We start from the raw sequence: 19061 nt of genomic DNA on the forward strand, positions 1-19061 counted from the left end.
CGGATTACAGCCCATTTGAGCAAGTACAGTTGGAATTAGGAGATGACAGTGGTGCAAAGTACAAAGGAAAACTTTTTATATAACCAAGATGTTGTGATCGCCCCGAAAGGTCAGCGCTGATCCTAGTGGTCAGCGTGCATGAAGAACAGACAGACAGAGGGGCACAGACTCTTCTGATTAACGTTTTCGATTGACAATGTTTACTCTTTATTGCATTACATTAGACGTTTGGTTTCCAAGTGCGAGAGCACCCAACATGTAAATGATTTTCTATTGATTTTAGCTTCTCAAAGCCAAGGACTACAGCTGAATCTCTTCAGCGTCTTTTATTTATGACAGGACCTGCCAGCACTGGCGCTCTCAGCCTCAGCAGCAGTTAGACGGTAGCATGCATGTAGCTGTAGCAGTAATCAACGTCATCAGCTGGCCAAAACGAATATTTATCGAATGACATAGTGTGTGTCTCGGAAAAAATGAAATCCACATCAGATTACACAGGGTTGTGCGGGGCTGTTTAAACCACCCCTGATAGCTGATTGCAATTGAATATGCCACCAGGTATATTTAAGATTAAAGCTTTATTTTGAAAGGCTTGTAATCCTTTCCGAGAGATTTTGTGGATATAAGACTTCATTGGCAAGTGATTGTGGCTTGTACAGATCCGACCTCTCCACGATGCAAGGTGCAGGTCTCCGTAGCTGAGAAATGCTGCTAGTCAATTTATTGTGGAGTCTTTGCAGGCTCGCGGAGTACGAGCGCAAATTCAGGAATTTATTAAAAAGGTTACAATTAGTGGTTCAATCGCCAAAGTTGGGGACGTGGTATTTTTATATTGGGCGAAATACATGATTTAATTATACTCCAAAAACAAATTAAGGACAGGCCTTCTACACAAATTGGAGGCAGCTAAATGCTCTTTTGTGCCCGCAGCCCTGGGGTTGTTAAAGAGCCTGCTGATGCATGAGAAGGAAAGCGACTGATTTAACTCATTGGGATTCAGGGAGCGACCTGCCCTCTTCTGAAAAAAAAAAGTGGTGGTGGGGGGAGGAGGAGGAGGAGGGGGAGACACACACAGAGTCTTGCTTTACTGAGCTGAGAGCTGCAGAATCCCAGGCAGAAACTATTAGAAGAGACACCGCATCGTGTCTCTTTCCTGCATTTAAACAAGGAAAGAAATCCATTACTGCCAGCCGGCAGAGCTGTATTTTCATCCATTCTGAACCATGGAGAATAAGAGCAAACAAGTACTAAAGGCAAAGCAAACCCTACCTGGGATGAGGATTACTCACTTTAGCGCTGGCTGTAAGTACAAAACCTCCTGCTGCAATTTTAGGGCGATGCTGCGAGGGGTGTTTTTGTTTTTTTCCTTTATTTTTATTTTTTTTAGGAGTCTGCTATTTTGTACTTCCTGAACCCAAGGTGGAAAGAAAGGGAAAGCCCTGCGCTTCCTTGGGCGGTTGGGGACGGACCACCCTGCACATGCTGGCCATTGCTGCTGCCGCAGTAGCTTAACACAGTGGAATGTCAGGTCGCATCGCAGTTTTAGGGGGGATTTGCTAGATCTATTTTCGACTGTGTTGGAAGGTCTTTTCCGGCCCGCGTGCAATTTTTTTTAAAGGCAACGTGGTCGTGCTCTGAGTCTAGCCCCTTCGGCACAACGTGGGGTCTGAGTCCACCCAGCTTGAAGGAATTCCGGGATCAAAATCGCTTTCCCGTTTTGCAAACGCCCTTGTGTTGGCCGGATTTGATTTCACTATCCTGAGATCAATACACTCCTTCTCCCCACCCCCCACCTAATCGCCTTTTCTGTGTGAGCGCGCCAGGGAAACCGGATCGGTTAGGGAAAAGCTTTTGAATCCGTGGGGGGAAAATGTAGGAGAATTCAGCCGGTCCATGCTTTCTTTGTGTGGTGCTGAAGCCGCGGAGCTGCTTTGTGCTTTGGCAGGAGAAAATGGCGAGTCCTATTGTGGTTAGGCCATTTTCTTCCGGTACAAGGGTTCCCCCCAAATCCTAAATACTTCAAGGCTCCTTTGAAAAAAGCCACCGACCCCATGAAGTGTGAATGGCTGCAGCACTGCTTTTTACCCCGCCGCCGGTACTGCGCGTTTGAGATTGCACTTATTTTCTTCGGAGAGGGCGAGGGGGCAATTGGTAGCCCAGGGCTCCGAAGCCACTTGCATTGAAATGGGAATTGCAGACGCGTTTGCAGATGAGTTTCTTCGCATGAAAGAAATTACAAAGCGCGGGCGGTGTTTTATACTTATTTCCTTTCGCATGTGTGTTTTATTTTGTTTTATTGTCTTTATAAGTTAAGCAAGAACACTGAATAACCAAGACGGGAAAAAATCAACTGGGGAAAGGGTGACCCAGCAATGAAATGGTCCTGAATGTCTCTTGCAACTTATTAAAGCTTTAAAAGTCTGTAGTTGTAATCAACTATTGTTAAACGGGAAAGGGATTTTTATATACCGATTGCATTGCAAGTCTCTGAGTAGTATTTGTAGATTTTGAGTAGTATTTTAGATTCTTAGATTCTGAGTAATTTTTAGATTCGTGCATATTTTATGTCCGCTATAAAATATAAAGAAACGGTGGTTTTCTAATAACTTCACTTAAAGTTATGTATGTTCGCTCCCTGAATCATAGCTGAAAATCACTTCTTCATTTCCACGTTAATCCGTTTAAAGAAATGGTTAAAGAGCCCTAGATTTTAAGAGTATCGTGCTTAATAGTCAACATTTCATTATGATTTCCAAGTATCCGACATCTGTCAGCGATTAAAAACAATAAACTATAAATAAATGCAAATTCTCCCACCTGTGTTCAGTGTTCTGAATTGGGAAAAAAATAGACTTCTTTTTAAAAGTGCCCTAGAGAAACTTACAGTTTACTTCGCCATTTGACAACAACTTCAAATGCATTATTGAGTTTGTGCAAATACACAGCCATTTACATTCTGTAAAATGTAGCATTTATCTCCCATCATGCAGATCAAAACCATGGACAGCGAACGGATATTAAACTAAAATGGGAAAGGAATATCACGCTAGAAAATAGAGAGTAAAGCGACCAGAGGATAATATTCAAAATACACGCCTGAAAATGATAAGAAAACTAGCTGCTCTGTTTTTCTCAGTACATGTGATTTCAATTTCTTGTAACAGAAGACGTTTCAAAAACAAAAGATGAAGGAAGTGGCATTTCTAATTTTGCTGCATAGCAATCCGCCTTCTGTTCTATTGAATTAGTATTTATAAGACTTACAACCGCTGTTACCTGTTATGGAATTTAAAAAGATCAACTCACTCTGCATTTGTGTGTTTTTCTTACACGCAGAGACAAAAATAAATCTACGATTCAATTCTAATATCAGCTGAGTGACATTGGTGTAAATTAAATTGATTTTATCAGTGACCAGGTTCCACAATTGGAAAAATTAAATGCCACTTTGACAGACAAGGATAATATGGAACAGATCTATAAACCAGCTCCTTAAAAATAATCTAGATATTGAAGGGCTGCTTTCCTCTCCCCACTACATTATATCATAACATTTATTTTGCTTGACTGCGATACCGAAATTATTCAAACAATTGTTTGATGCAGCAAGACTGGGATGATGAGTCATCGACTTTATTCCATAGCAAATCTACAGCCATAGCTCTAAGGCAAATTTCCTTTTCATTTTGATCATGCCTTTTATTTGAGCTGCCTTTTCAAACCCTTTTAAATCCTCTCAAACCAGTCAGTGCAGAAATACTCACAGAAAGCTCTCACAAGCACTGGGGAGTTTCAATATAGCCCATCTTTGAAATGGCGAGTTATGGATGTAAAGGCCTTACCTCGACCTACAAGATTTATAAATACACTTTCCCTCTGAGTCATTTAACTATAACATTCGAGTTTGTTTTAAACAAGCATCCATTTGGGTGAGGCCTTGAGCACACCTATATTATTTGAAATTTGGGTTTTTGCTTTGTTTTTAATATCTAAACAGATTTACTTGAGACACAAAATATAGCCATCTATAAATACCCACTCCCAGTTTCTCTGAATAGGATCTCTGGATGACATGTATAGATCTAACCATTAAAAAAAGTCTCTCCTAGTAATATGAAGAGAAAGTGTTTTACATAACCCGCTTAGGTTTGCTCAAACCCTGAGTGTTTCAAAGGATATAGAGTAGGGCCATACTGGTTTCATTTGTGGGTCTGAATTTCAGATCTCTGTTATTTAGGACAGCGTCTGTTTCGGTCTGATGAATCAGTCCGCTGGAGGACTCGGGTGAGGGGTACCTGTTCGGAACACAGAGAGTTTTAGGACACTGACTCATAACTAGGTTGCAGTCTGCGGTGAAACGGTGGTTAACGCATGGGCTGTAGTGAGCTGGCGGAGCTTGTTGTCAAACCATAGCGAATGACTCTGTGAGCCCCAAAGCGGTGCCGCGGTGAAGGGGATCTCACTGAATTCAGCTATTTCCTGGGGAAGGGTTGAATGGGGTGAGGCTGGGATTAGGAGCCGCTTTGCTGCTGTCACTGTGCAGATTAAGGCGATACTGAGGCTGGGGGAGCTGCACTGGGCTCGACCTTTCACCTCCCCCTCCGAAGTGGGAGAGTTTGCTGGAGAGCTGGTTTGCAGGGCTCTGGTGAGGTTCTCTCGCCCTTGGCGGCCCCGGGCTGAGCAGCTCAGGGCTGAGATCCTGCCAGGTTCGCTCTGGTTTCAAGGACAAGGGGAGATGATCAGGACTTTGGGAGCCAACATCTGCCTGGCTGGTGACGTCAGCAGCCCCGTGTAATCCGCTTGTACTGAAGGCAGATGCCCTATTTGTTTGGCTGGAGAGCCATTAATCCCTAATTCGGGATCAGCAAGCGAGGGGGAAAGACCAGACCGCGCCACCCCCACCCCAAAAAGCACCCAGCACCGAAGAGGACCCTCACCTCGCGTTCTCTGCGGGCTTCGGCGCTGCTAGGGGAAAAGCTTGAGCTCTCGGCAGGTTTGAACCTTTCTTTTTGTTTAGCTGATTTTTCATTTTGGGGGGGGGCGGTTATGGGGAGTGCTCGGATTTTCTGGACGGATTTAGCGCTCGGCTCGTGTATTCTGAATGCACCTAAACTAGGGGGATCGAGGAGGGGACATTTTGTTGCCCCCCCTTTTTTTGGATGCCCGTTTGTGGCTGAGGTTTGCGAGCTCTGGAAAGATCCTCTCTCGCTTGAACGGTGTCGTCGACTGGCAAATCCGCTTTGCTTACATAGAAACTCAAACGCGGGACTGCTCCCCCATCCTTCTCCTGACCCCGGCTCTGGGCTCCAGGGGGAAACTCCTGTCCTTCACTAGCTCTTCTCCCTGGCTGAGGGGGCAGCTCAGGAAACTCGATTTCTCCGTTTATTTCTCCCTGTTCAGTGTATTTTTTTACACTCTCTCTCTCTCACTTCTCCTGATCAGCCTCCCCTCTCCCACTTTGTCATTTGCATACATTAGGCAGTGCTTTGCGGGCAGGCTGTAGCGCGATCCGCGCGCACCCCCGCCCCCAGGTCCTTTCTAATTCTCATGCTTTGTCTGTTTGCTAGGAGATCACACTCCGGATCTATGGTGGTCAGGGCAGGAGCCGCGTCCCCACGTCCCGTACGCACAGAAGCTGGTGTGGTACTGAAATCCTTGGGAAACCAAACTCCTGGAGCCACCCATTTCCGTTTGCCAGAATGGAGCCGCGCTCGACAAAAGAAATAGCCCAATGTGCCTTCTGTCTCTCTCTCTCTTCTCTCTCCCACTGAAGCTAAACTTCAGAGGCCACCGGTAGAGATCAACTTGCCCCGTTTTAGGGCACTGATCGCATTCAGACTGGGTAAAACGCTTTGCATAGCAACCCTCCTTGGCTCAGGGATGCCGTCCGAATCCGTCTGGATTTGATGCCCGTTTAAACGGTTAAAAGGTCTGTAAAAGCGTAGGTTGTTTTCCTTCCACTGCACAGTAACTCTAGGCAGGCCAGATGGGCTGTCCGTAGCCTCCCGGGAACGGGCAGGTGCGATCGGGTTAATTTTCTCCGCATTACAAAGAAAGATGAGGCGTCCTGCCCTTTCATTTTTCAGCGCTCCCCCTCCGAAAACCTTCCTAGCGGAGAGGAGCTGGAGATGCTGGGCCTGTGTCCGATGCACAGAGTGCCAAACCCAGCCTGGTTTGGGGGAGGGACGCAAACCCTACCTTTGCTGGCATTAAAAAAAATCAATCTGAGAAATGAAAATTAGAGCAAAACCAGATTCTCTATTTCAAGCGACGGGAAAAGGCTTGCCAAATTAGAGCAGCAGCTTAGGAAGTGGCAGGCACACGTCACAGACCCCCCGGTCCTTGGAAATAACAGATGGGCTAGGAAGACAACTCGGCCATGACTAACCTTCAGCCCAGGCCTGGAGGACGAGCGGGTGGGGGAGGAGGGATCTACCTTCCTTGCAAAGATCAGTTGCTATTTTGTTTCCGGAGTGAGAAATGCGAGGCTCTGACTCTCCGTGTTCACAGCGGACCTTGATTTAATGTCATACAATTAAGGCACGCGGTGAATGCCAAGAGCAGAGCCTGAAGGCAGCACTGAAGATCTGACCATAGCACAAACCAACCCCAACACAACAGTAAAATAAAAACAGGCGAGACACAAGAAGTAAAAGCCCACAGTCACTCACCTAAGAAAATCTAGACTGAATAGGAATGCACAGCTCGAAAGGCTAAGTCCTTTGGCGAGGAAGTGAAAGCTGCCACTGGATAAGATTTTGCAAGTGGCAGTTATCCGGAAAAGGCTCTGTGCAGGTGCTGGTTTATTAAAGGCAATACAGCAGCGGTGCTTTAGCAGGAAAAGTAGGTTACTCTTTTGCTTCTCTGGGCTAACCAGTGTAAAGTCAATTAAAGAGACACATTATTTATTGTCATCCTCTTGCCAGGATCGTTTATTATGCAGATTCCTACCAACTGGCCATGGGCATGAGGCTAGGAATGCCCGATTGTTGTTTTGTCCCTGTGTGAGGCTTCTTGACGTTCTAGTCTACCTGATTTGACTTGCAGGCCAAGTAACATGATACTGAAGAAATGAAAGAAGCCAAACAATTCTAAACGTCACAGGAGGAGAAGGTTTCACAGACAGGGGAGCTTGAAAGGACACAGAATCTGACTTCTGTTGAGATGCTTTGGGTGGAGGTCTTAAAACGTCCTACGCCTGAGAGTAGAGTAGTTGGCCATGGGAGTGCTGAGCTAGGGGGAGAAGCCAGGGGTCAGAATGTACCTCTTGCTGAATGTCTTTGTTCAGCCGGGCCTACGCCTGCGGAGGAACAAAGACGGGAGACAGACTCTGCTCAGGTCCCATCGGCAGCAGCCGGAGCCCGTCCGCTGTCCATGGTCCTGAAGGCAGTTCTTGCGCTTTATTCTTCTGCTCGGAACTGCAAGACTCCGGTTCACTCTGACGCTAACTAATTCGCATCAGGAAAACACATTCGATAGCGGGAGGCGGGCTGTACCAGCTAGCGTTTTGCAATCCAGACCAACACTGGATACTCTGACGAGAAAACAGGCGATTGGATCGGGGCTATTTTATTTTCCTCTTCCCACCCTTGAATCGTTTTGAGATTTTGGACATATATATATTTCATTCACACAGGATCTGGGCTATACCTGAAAAGCACCGGTGAAAAAGAGACCAGGTGTGACTATCACATACCTAATGTTTAACAAGAGAATTTCGTAAAGCGGCATTATTGTATTACCCATTCTGACATTAATCTAGAGCCCTCTAACCGCTTCCCCCAAAATAACAGGTATCAGGCACCATATTGATTGGCAAGCAAATAATAGAACTCAGAGTGCGTCTGTCTACAAAATGCAACGTTACAGCGCCAGAATCTATTGATTCTTGGCGTTTCAGAGAGGATGCCAGCCGCTGGGAGAAAGTGCATGCCTTTAAAATATACCACTGGGGGAGAAAGGAACATTAAAATAAGCGATATAGGGTCTGCAAAATAACTGCAGATAATGAAGGCTCAGGTATTTATAGGACACACTGCTACTTAACCTAGATTAATATATAGGGGCAGGAAAGTGGATTACCTCCTACACACTGCCTGTCTGAACATTAGTATGGAAGGGTACCGAAGGCGCAAGCACATGCTGCTGCTAACAGCAATAGAGGAGGGTGATAATGTGCTGTGAAAAGTTCAGTCATTTGCTAGGGAGATCAGGACACTCCCCTAACCCTGATCTCTTTTGCAGATGAGGTGAAAACTACCTTTCCCCGCTATCTCGGTCATTGGGGCCTCGGTCCTGCCGCAGCTGAAGTCAACGAATAAACTCCCATGGACTTCAGTGGGAACAGAAATAGGCTGCTGTCGGTGGTAGAGGCCGTTTAACTTTGGCATATTACTCTCCCTAAGGTTTAGCCTTATTCTAATATAGTAAAATAATTCATTTAGCAAACATTGAATAGGCCAACACAGCCACCTCGCGTCATTTAAGTGTAAATATAACAAGCATAGGTACCATGAGCTGTTCTAGGCTTTTGGAAGCAGAACAAGCATGTTAGAAGTGGACCCCTGATTTTGCAAATCCTCACGCATGGGAAAGAAACCACTGGTTGCAGTGGGAGTTTTGCCTGAGTGAAGACTTCAGCTCGGGCCCATTACATTCACCACAACAGAGAACGATGACCTCCCTGCCTTTGCCCTCTCCAAAACGTTTCACACCTGAACGCTCCCTGGGCGTTCTGCCACAGAGGAGTCAAAACGGACAGGTGCAGACCCTTTCCCGGCAGATGATCGACACATGGAAGTTTTAATTTCGTGCCCATTTTTTTTCCTTTTTAAAAGCCCAAACTGTTAATGCTTTGAGTCTGCATGAGTTGTGTTTACAACTCGTTGTAAACAGCTTTCCAGTATTTAAGACAAATGTAAGTATTAGAACAATAAAATAACCATCCAGACTTACGCATCATTGCATATGTATATCTGAGAACACATACTATTTTATTTAATCCATTAAAAGCCAAAGCAAATTTTAACTCGGATCAGGAATAGATTCTAAATGTATAAGTTAACTGAGCAATATAAAAGCCTTACTCTGAAACATTAAATTAATTGGTTTAAGGATTTCAAATGCTAGATTACCCCAGTGGTGAAACCCGTCTCTCTTTCGCATATGAATTAAGTCTGTCATATACACTGTTAAATGTATACTGTGTAATACCAAATAGGGTATAGACATGAAATGCCCAATTAATAAGTCAGTTCAAATACTTCCCCATTTTTATGAGACAAGAGGAATCCCGATATTTTCTAAATGGTGGTAATATAGTGATTGCAGCTGGACAGTATGTTATGATCTAGAGAAACCATGAACTCATAAAGAAAAGTTCTATTAAAGGCTGAATAATTCCAGGTCTAATGATATTTTTTAATCCCTCGGAATACTGAGAAATTCTCTCGTTTGAAAATAATCCTACAGTTTACTATTACCATCTTCCTTCCTCTTTCAAAACTGAAGTCAAAAGTTCTGCTCTCAGCACTTTTCACACAGTGCAGCATAATGTCCTATCCCAAGTCAATGGAGGCTTCCCTGTGGGAGGCGAGCAGAGAGATGTGTCTTGGAGTCCCCTCTGCAGTCAGAAGCATTTAGATTTGTGTTTGTTTGGTTAAACTTAAAGCTTCTTGGAGAACAGTCATGCCCAGTGATCCACTCCTATTTTGTTTGCGATGAAGCAAGGCTGCACTGTCGGGAAAACGTATGCAGACGTAAATTTTCTTATTTCACTCTAGCTACCCAGAGCAGAAAACTGAAACTAATTCGGTACACTGCGTAGGTTAGTTAACTAGGTCATGGCGCCCTCTACTGGCCAAAAGAGGAAGAACATCAATTTACGAATGTGTTCGATGACACCTAGGAAAAGAACCCGAAACTAAACATTACATAGTAACGTAATACTCAGAATAATCTTAAATACTTTGCAATTTAAAGGACTGAAAGGGTGGCTTGTAACCCGAGGATTTCCCTCTATTGTCTTGAGGTCACAAAGCGGGATGGCGACTTCAGGGAGAAAAGGTGTTGCGGAGTTCTAAATTCTAGAACGTTTGGTCTGCAGACCAGTACCAAGCCCTCCAGAGTCACTCAGGAGCATGGAACTGAGATTAAAGCCTGAGAGCTGAACAAAGTAAAACAGACGGAAGGCAAGATATTGCCCAGTTAGACAAATCAGGAGAGAGTTCCAGTGCTGACATTTTAAATGTGGCGTGGGACACCTGAAATTACACAGGTAAGTGGAGGGAAAACCAAAGAAAGCTCTACCACAGAATTTTCCCTCTTGAATTTATTTAATCCTATCCTGAAATCATCAGGAATAGGATACTCAGATTTCAAAGGGTGGAAGAAAAGGGGAATAAAACACAACTTTCAACCTACCAAAGACTAGTGTGTGACAATGGCTTTTAGAGTCAGACAACGACCCAAAATAAAAGAGGGGCCCAACAAGACCTAGCAAAGGAATGACATGAGATTCATGTCCCAATCCCTGCTATACATACACAAACTTCATTGCTTCAATTGCATTATTGAGTTCTGCTGCTGTCAATTTACTGCCATAAACAGTGATATAATACCAGGTTTAAATTTGGATCTACAAGAAATTAAATATTTCTTAAACTATTGAGAGGTATAGTTAGAAGATAGTACAGTTGTGCTACAGTAATGTGTTCACAAATTAAATATCTGACAGGGTTCCTTTTTAAAAAGCAGCACAGTTGGAAAATAGGGGAAAGGAGAAGCTTGTTTTGTAGTTACACTTCTTGAAATGTTCTGTACAAATTGATGTATATGTACAGCTGTATTACTTGAATGTTTTGACTTACTAAATTATAATAGGACCATAAATACACTTGAATCATTTTCAAATAAAATACAATGTAGTAATTATATCAGCACTGATGTAATGAAGTTCATTTATTGTTCACACTGATTTGAGGGACTAGTTTATAATAAATCCTCCAGAAATAAAATTTGATTTATTAAATTGTGTCAGTATGCAATGTTTAAATGATACTCACTTTAATGTAAACTAAGGTTATACATGAAAATACTTAATATCTAATTTAACAATGTTAAATCAGTCCCTAGCAATTATACTTTTACAAATTTTCTGCACTAGAAAATATCAAATTAACTATATTATTCATAAATTGGTAAACTTATTTTAAATATCCATCAATTTCTAGGGAATGCAGCAGATAAATCTGGAAACAGAAAAGAAAAAATTGTATGCAAAGGTTTGTGCTAGGGAATTTCTCCCTCAGCAATTACAACAAACATTTCTATGAAATTTACTTTGCAGTTATTTTAACAGAGAAAATAATTAGAATATGTAGGTCTTTTCTGCCTTTGACAATGATACATTTTACTATTTTGTTAGTGTACATCACAGTACAGAACACTTCCATGAAAGAGCTTTTTGCGCTGTTCTCCAAATGTATAACCCTCTTCGGGATAATATCCAGAGTTCACCAAACCTATGGTAAAATATTAATATGAAGGGATGTTTTGAATCCTTCTAAGTTCTATAATTAATTACACTATTAAAAGCACACAGAGTGCAAGAGATTCAATCAACTCGTTTTCAAAGAATGTACAGGTCATTACAAATTAGTTCTCACCACAAACTGTGTTTTTCCTCTCAAAACTTAGTAAAGAATTTTGTGCAGTAGGTTATTTTCTTTGGGTCATATACTCCTCCTGCATTCAGTCCCTTTAACTTCAGTGGGAGCTGTGAGTGTAAATTGAGGGGAGCGTATGTAGTGGACACAGTTAAAAAAGTGTATCCTTTACATTTTTACCATGTTTACTTAAGTGAGACTTAAGATTCTCAGATATACAGGGTGAAATCCTGGTCCTATTGCAACAGATAGCAACACTCTTACTGACTTCACAGGGTCAGGAGTTCATCCTCAGTCCTTCATCAAGCAGATGCCTCTTGAATTCTATGGGAATTTGTATGAATTAGGTGAAAAGCAAGTAAAAGTATCAGGATTTGGTCCTCAGTATTTAAAAAGAGAATTTTAAAAATGTAACCGTTTAAAAAGAGTCAAGTTTCCCCACCTTTTGTTGTGTACAATATCCCACATATCAAAAGATCAAACAGTCTGAGTTTAAAAGACAAAATACAAAATGAATAGCTTTATATAGGTCTCCCTGACCTCTCTATTGTCTGCATTTTGAGCTAAGGTTAAGTATTAGATATTCTACTATACTCAAACTAAGAAATGCAAAGGTTGCAGATCAGAAATATTTCCATATCCTGGAAAAGTTGCCCAGGCACCTGAAACCTAGATCTATTGCGTTACAAGAAGGAAATGTTAGTCTTAGTGTTCTCAGCATAAAATCTAAACAGTTTTTAACTGGTCTCCAAACAGGCTGCTGCATCTGTTTGTCCACACAGCCCCCTGCAGTTAAGGCATGTAAAAGACCAGTTTTAGAAATGCAATTTGGGAAATTGTACATCTAACTACCTGGGTTTGAATATTCAAAACAGACACCTGCACATGACATAGAGGCAAAAAAGTAATATTAAAAACAAAGCAGTTCATAACAGTAACAGACAGTATAACCCCATCTTAGATTCTGATTCAGGAAAGCACTTAAGTATGTGCTGCAAATTAAGTACTTGTTTAAATCCAATTGATTTCAATTTAAGCATGTGATTAAGTGTTGTCCAGAGTACTGATGCCTTCCTCAGTCATGACTGACATATCCCCAAAACATTTATGCATGTGCCTATTTTGTTGAATGGGGCAGTTCACAGGCATAAAGTTATTCACATGTAAAAGAGTTGCTAGGATCGAGACCTACATTCTCAATATACACACATCACTCTATAGCCAAGTACAGCCAATTCAAAGTACTCCCCCACAATAATGAATACAAAGAAAAGACAACATTAATGCAATGTTAAGGTTGTGACCAAATTCATGCAAAACAGAGCTGGACAAGAAATGGTTTTCCCATCCTGTGAAAACTGGCAAGATAGCATAAGATTTTTCCAATCCAGATAAAGATGAAAAGTCAAAATCTCATTTTTTTTAAACTGAAAATTTCATTTAAAGTCATTCACAATGTTTTCTTTTGATCATTTTGAAATGTTTTGGTTTGATTTTGCTTCCCCCTACCCTTCATTTTCCCACCTTTTTTGGTATAAATTTGCTACAATTTCAAATAAAAAAGTCATCTTGACTTGAAAAAACAAAGAACTTTCCAGTTCAAAAATGTCAAAGTGGGACATCGACAGTTTCAAACTTTTTTTCCCTGATAATTTCTCTGTTTCAGGACCCATTTCAGTTTCAACAAATCAGCATTTTTTGGTGAAATGTGAATAGAAAATACAAATGTAGTCTGCTCATAAATTCTTTGAACTAACAAGAGAACACTTCATCGCTTACATTTAGCTAACTACACACTAATTACAATAGCTTCACATACATATTCAGTACATTCATGTTTAAATGTAAGTCTGTAGACTTGCATAGTTTTTGTAGGTCCACAAAAATTCCAGGTGCATCAATGGTGATCTCTCTCTATCTCTCTCACATACACACACACACACACTCTTACATATGCATACACAAACATACATGTACCACAATATATATGAATCCTAAACTCCGCTGCCTGATTATTTGAAAATTGCGAATCACTCAGGTTTTTTACACCATTACCAATTTTTTTTTAACCAAGGTATTAATCATCAATGAAAATTATGTCCAACCCAAGCTTCTTGTAAAATATATCTCAAGTCATTTTTCCTCAAACTTCGGGCAGAGGCCAATCATGGACAACTGCACCTGAAGATGAGAACATTTTGGAATATTATAACTGTAAACAAAGGAGTCTAGAAACTTTTAAACTTTGCTTACACCCTTAGTTATACAGGCAATGCCAAAGGCACAGTAGAATACATGCTCCTGTAATGTACATTATATGATGTAGCTCATATTATGGATGTGAAAGAGCAGAGGTGAGGGGCTGTACTTCTCAAGGTGCAAGGAAAATGCTAGAATGTTGGGAGTTTGAGAGAGCAGAATCTGATTGTTTTATTATAAGGAAAGAAATCATGTGCCAGAAAAAGAGATTAGTACTGAAATGAGATATATTAGCAAGAGCTAGAAATTATGGGCCAGTGAAAAGAATGGGGGAGTAAGACAATATACAAAGTGAATGAATTAGATGAAGAGAAACAACCAACTATTTCAGATGTTTAGGTGGAAGAGCAGGGAAGGACCACAGAAAGAATACTCAGCATAGAGAGGAATACAGCTGCAAAAAAAGTTGTGATTATTTTATTGACTTTTTAAATACATTTGTTTCAGTCATATTCTCATCACTTATGTTTGCCTTCTGCTGACATTTGTGCAATTGAGTTGTAGTTTGCTGAAAATCAAAAATACAACATTCTGTGGTCAGAAATTCATAAAAACAAAAAAAAGTCTTGACATGTAAGTGTTCATGCTGGGAAATGCTTGAGCACTTATCCAATCAGGGAGATGAAACAATTCCATTTGGAAAGTAACCAATGCAGCTTAAATGAATGAATGATGAATATATATAAAGAACTGTTCCTGATCAATCCAAAAAAAGTAAAAAGTCCAGTGAACACATTTGAGGACATTATGATCTATTCATACATTTGCCAGAATAAATTATTGTAAAATATTTATTCTGCTTTAAATAGAATGTAGAAAGAAGTTTGGTGTTTGAGACATGTGGATGGGATGCTGAATGTGAAGAGATGAGGTCAGAAAGGACGTGGGGAGGTAAAAAGTCTTGAATGCTTGGATCGAGATTTCATCCTGAAGTATGAAATGAACAAGAATCCAGGGGAGGTTTCACAGGATGAGGAAAACAAACTCTTGCTTCCATTTCTGCATAACAGACCAGCTGCTACTCAAATGAAATATTGAAATCTGGAGAGTTGAAACTTACGGAGACCATGATGAAGGGAATTGCCGTAGTCAAGATCACAGAAGATGAAGACATGGACAACTTCTGTGGCATCACTGAGATAGTGTTAGATATTTCAGAGGTGAAAGCAAACAGGTTTGCAGACCAAAAAAGGAAGAGAATGGATGAACTGCTGGCTCCATTAAAATAAATGGCAAAACTCTCTGACTTCACTGGGGCCAGGAGTCTCTTTTTAAATGTATGGACTACAAACCTGACAATGAAGAATGATAGTTTTGAGCAGAGGAGTGAGATGAGCCATTAAGGGATTGGTTAAAGGTGTTTTTTCTACTAATTAGAGGGACGTAAATTATGGATACACTGAAGAGAAAAAAAGGTATGATGGGCTGATGAATTGATGATGAGGGAAGGTTATAAAGCTATAACTCGCTACAAAGTTTCTCTAACACTTCCTCCAAAACAACCTGTATAACAAAAGTGGAAAGTTAGCTTTTCTGAGTTTGTCAAATTTGCACCAAAAGATTAAGTGTCCTAAATATTAAACTAACATGTATGTTACACCCCCCACACACACACACTGAATTATTATAATGCAAAATTGTACCATATAAAATCCTCTCTTGCTTTCACACTTTCTTCAGAAATCAAATATTTGTTTCCCTTGGGTGTCTCTTGTATCCCAAAGTTTGGATCCTGTGGAGTATATATATGCCTAATATTTTATGAATTCCAGAAATTCTTTCCACTTACAGTCACGGTATTTCTGGCCAAGGAGGACAGAATAGGGCCTCCCGCAGACACTAATCAACACTGGTCAGTGAAAAAGCAAAGTGGCATGAAATATTCCTTCTACCTATAGGTTAAGTGTGCTGGCTGCACAATTCAGCCCTGTTAACCTGAAGAGCAAGACATCTGGACTGGAAATCAAACTTAGGTCTATTTCATGGTAAATACCATAGGAACAGGTTACTATCCCTGGGCTGGCTGGAAAACCAGGCATTCTGAGCACTGCTTAAGCTGAATAAAAGAGATTCCTTAATTATTTTTTCCTAGTCCAGAAATGGGTATCATATCAACCTGTAGAAGGCTCAATAAACGGACCAAAAATATCTGAGCTTTTCAGTTGAAGAAATTTCCCAAGCAGTAAATATTTAAAATGATGTAAAGAAACCTTGTGAGCAAAACAAATATAAGAAGACAACCAAGAATAGTAAGAAAAGATGACTTACCTTGCTTTGGTTAAAAACCTCTCACCCTCTAATGTGCCGAACATTAAGTATTTAAAAGAACCATGAGAAGACCTTCATCCAGTATTTTATGTATGAAAATCCTTAAAAGATCAGAACACTAGAAAAGGAACAAGAGCCCCACTGAATTATCTCAGCATGAGGGTCTCAGGACTGCCACATTCAGATATAAAAGAAATGGGACAGTACTGATTCCAGAGCAGTATCCTGTACCACAACAGCTATAGGGAGGGCTTGCAAGATAAAACTTGCCCAATCGTCCGCAGCCACTGTAGGAAGGACCCATCTGCCAAACGTATGGTCTCAGGCCTCGACCACTAGTTAGTCGTTTCACACAAAATCATGCAGATTTGCTAGATAGAGGGCTGACTTGTCAAGTCTACAATATTTGTTCCTTCTAGTGGCTGCTCCGCATAAAAGATAATCACAGCTGATGACCTATGACTGTGGCCTGTGCTTGGGTTTGAATGCCTACTGACCTCAGATGCTTGGGATCAGCTTGCTCTAGCAGGAGCGTGTATGAATTATACACCAAGTGTGTTGTGTCACCCACTATAGGCTGGGGACTATGCCCACAGCCTACTCTGCTGCCCGCTAAAGTTCCTTCTTTAACTGTGCTTTTGGTACTGAAGGTCAGGATTTGAAAAATTGCTATGGTGGGTGATTAAAAAAGCTGCATTATTGTCCACTTAGGTTTTGATTAATTCCAAAGTATCCATGTGGAGTACTATGGCAGGGCAGATGAACTAGCAAACATAATAGGCCTTTTCAGTTTCCAATACCTATAATTTTATGTAAAACTTTCCATTACCCATGGGATGCCACCATCTATCCATCCATCTATCCATAGCAACAGCTTCATACAGTAGAAGCTGCTTCATTGACATAACCTGATTATAGACATTTATCTACAGCTGCATATTTTCTAAATTCTTCAAGAGCAAGGAGGCTCTTTGGAGCTCTGTAGGGATCAGGGCTGCTAAAGAGCTTCTAAGAAGTACTCTAGGGACTGGGAGGGTTGTAACTGGGAAATACTCAATGGGAAGGACACTCAACTTTGCAGCAGCCTATTTAAAATTATATTTTTATTTAGTGCTTATTACCATGAAATCTACTATCGTTCTCAGATTGTTGGAGGAAAAAATTGGTTAGCCTGTTGCTTTTCACATTTATGGCATTATTAGTGTAGCTTAAAATGGTTCAGAATGGGAAGAAAGCTAGAAAGCTGTGTCAACCACAGTGCTGGAAAAGTGTACTACATAAGCAACTTTTCATGCCAGTTCATACTTTTTAATTTTGTCTGTTGTATTGTGTCTTGACTTAATACTTATTTCTGTTTTATATAATATGAGACATAACAGTGTAATATGACTACTAAAACCATAGGTTCCCGAAACAAAACATATTGGATTTTTCCAAGAATATGCTGCCAAAATATAGCCCCCCACCCTCCCGCCTCAGTTTTCACAAAACTTTCAGTCCTGATCTGACCCCTCCATTATTTGATCTGTTGAAGTCTGGAATATTGATTCCCACAGTTCCTTTTGTTTTCCTTTAAATTGTAACACAGTTACTATGCTAAAGCCCCTGTTCTGAAAAACATCCTTGCTCAGGAAAGCATTAAACATGTGCTTACAAATACTTTCTTTAATTAGGGCCTAAGACATTAAGGCAATATTTATCGATAATAATTATATTTGATGGAGTGCTCAAAATGAACTTCTGCTTTCCTACTGTTTTGTGTGTTGGTCTTACTGCAAAGAAAATACTAGGGGCAGAACTTCCAAATGTGACTAGAGATTTTGGTTACTCAGTTTGAGATGCTTTTAAGGGGCATGATTTTCAGAAAACCAGACCCATTTTTAAAGTATCTCACATCGAACACCCAAAATCTCTAGTTACTTTTGATAATCTTGGCCTCCTCTCATAAGCAGAATATCATATCCATGGCAACACACACTTCAATTTCTAACTTACCACTCCAGCTGGTCAAATATCACAAAAACTGTTTCACAAACATTTATTTGACTTCTGAATAGCTGCTGGATCCAGACATATTTGTAGCCCTTTATATATGCTGTGATGAATGAGTTTTTGTTCACACAAATGTTTGGGGAATGCTGTTCTCCATTCCGGGAGTTGCAGTCGAGTAAGTATATTCTTCTCAGAAGGAAAAACATTCATTAAACACTATTCACCACTTTCCAGTCTCCCGTGTAAAAAGTTTTAAAGTCACATTAGAGAACAGTACAAACATTCTGGGCCAAAATCCTCAGTCCAAATCATCCACACTGCACTGGCAGCAGATCTCGGCCCTGCTGCCAGCTCAACCAGCCAAGGAAGGATCACTCTAGAGTAGGGGATCTTTCACTGGTATAGAGCCAGTGTAGCATCTCCTACACAACTTCCCCCAGATGCCACTGAAGGGGTAACTGAAAGAGAGAAGGGGTCACAGCCAGTGCTGCCGTATGTCCTGCTCATCTCCAATGGTTGCATCAATCTCTTAGGGTTGTTGGCAGCTGACAATTTACAGCAGCCTTCAAATTGCTGTAAGTCACACTCAGAGCTATTGGCCCAGCACACAGCCGGTCTAGGTTTGGAGGAAGAGTACAAAGAAGAGCTTTGCTCCCTGCCCTCAACCTGAATTGCTTTATACACTCTCCTCAGCCCAGTTGAGGCACTGTGGCCACATGACCAGTCATGCACCACAAAAAGTCAAAATGAACCCATCAGCTGAAAACTGTTAGTAGTTTGCCTGTATTTGCTGCATACATTCACAGAAATAAGGATGGGTTCACAACTGATTCATGATCAGAAAAAGAAGGGCTAAAGTCATTGGGTACTTTATTC

At 41.1% G+C, this 19061-nt stretch overlaps 1 long non-coding RNA gene across 1 annotated transcript; it reads left to right on the plus strand.

The window, feature by feature from the left end:
• Window positions 1-1126: 1126 nt before the first annotated feature.
• Window positions 1127-10996, plus strand: LOC127045444 (uncharacterized). Its single transcript, XR_007772716.1, has 3 exons — window positions 1127-1302; window positions 5568-5842; window positions 8245-10996. It is a non-coding gene; the product is annotated as an uncharacterized LOC127045444 (long non-coding RNA).
• Window positions 10997-19061: the final 8065 nt, after the last annotated feature.

The sequence above is a fragment of the Gopherus flavomarginatus genome, chromosome 2 (assembly GCF_025201925.1).
Source record: "Gopherus flavomarginatus isolate rGopFla2 chromosome 2, rGopFla2.mat.asm, whole genome shotgun sequence".
Classification (NCBI taxonomy): domain Eukaryota; kingdom Metazoa; phylum Chordata; order Testudines; family Testudinidae; genus Gopherus; species Gopherus flavomarginatus.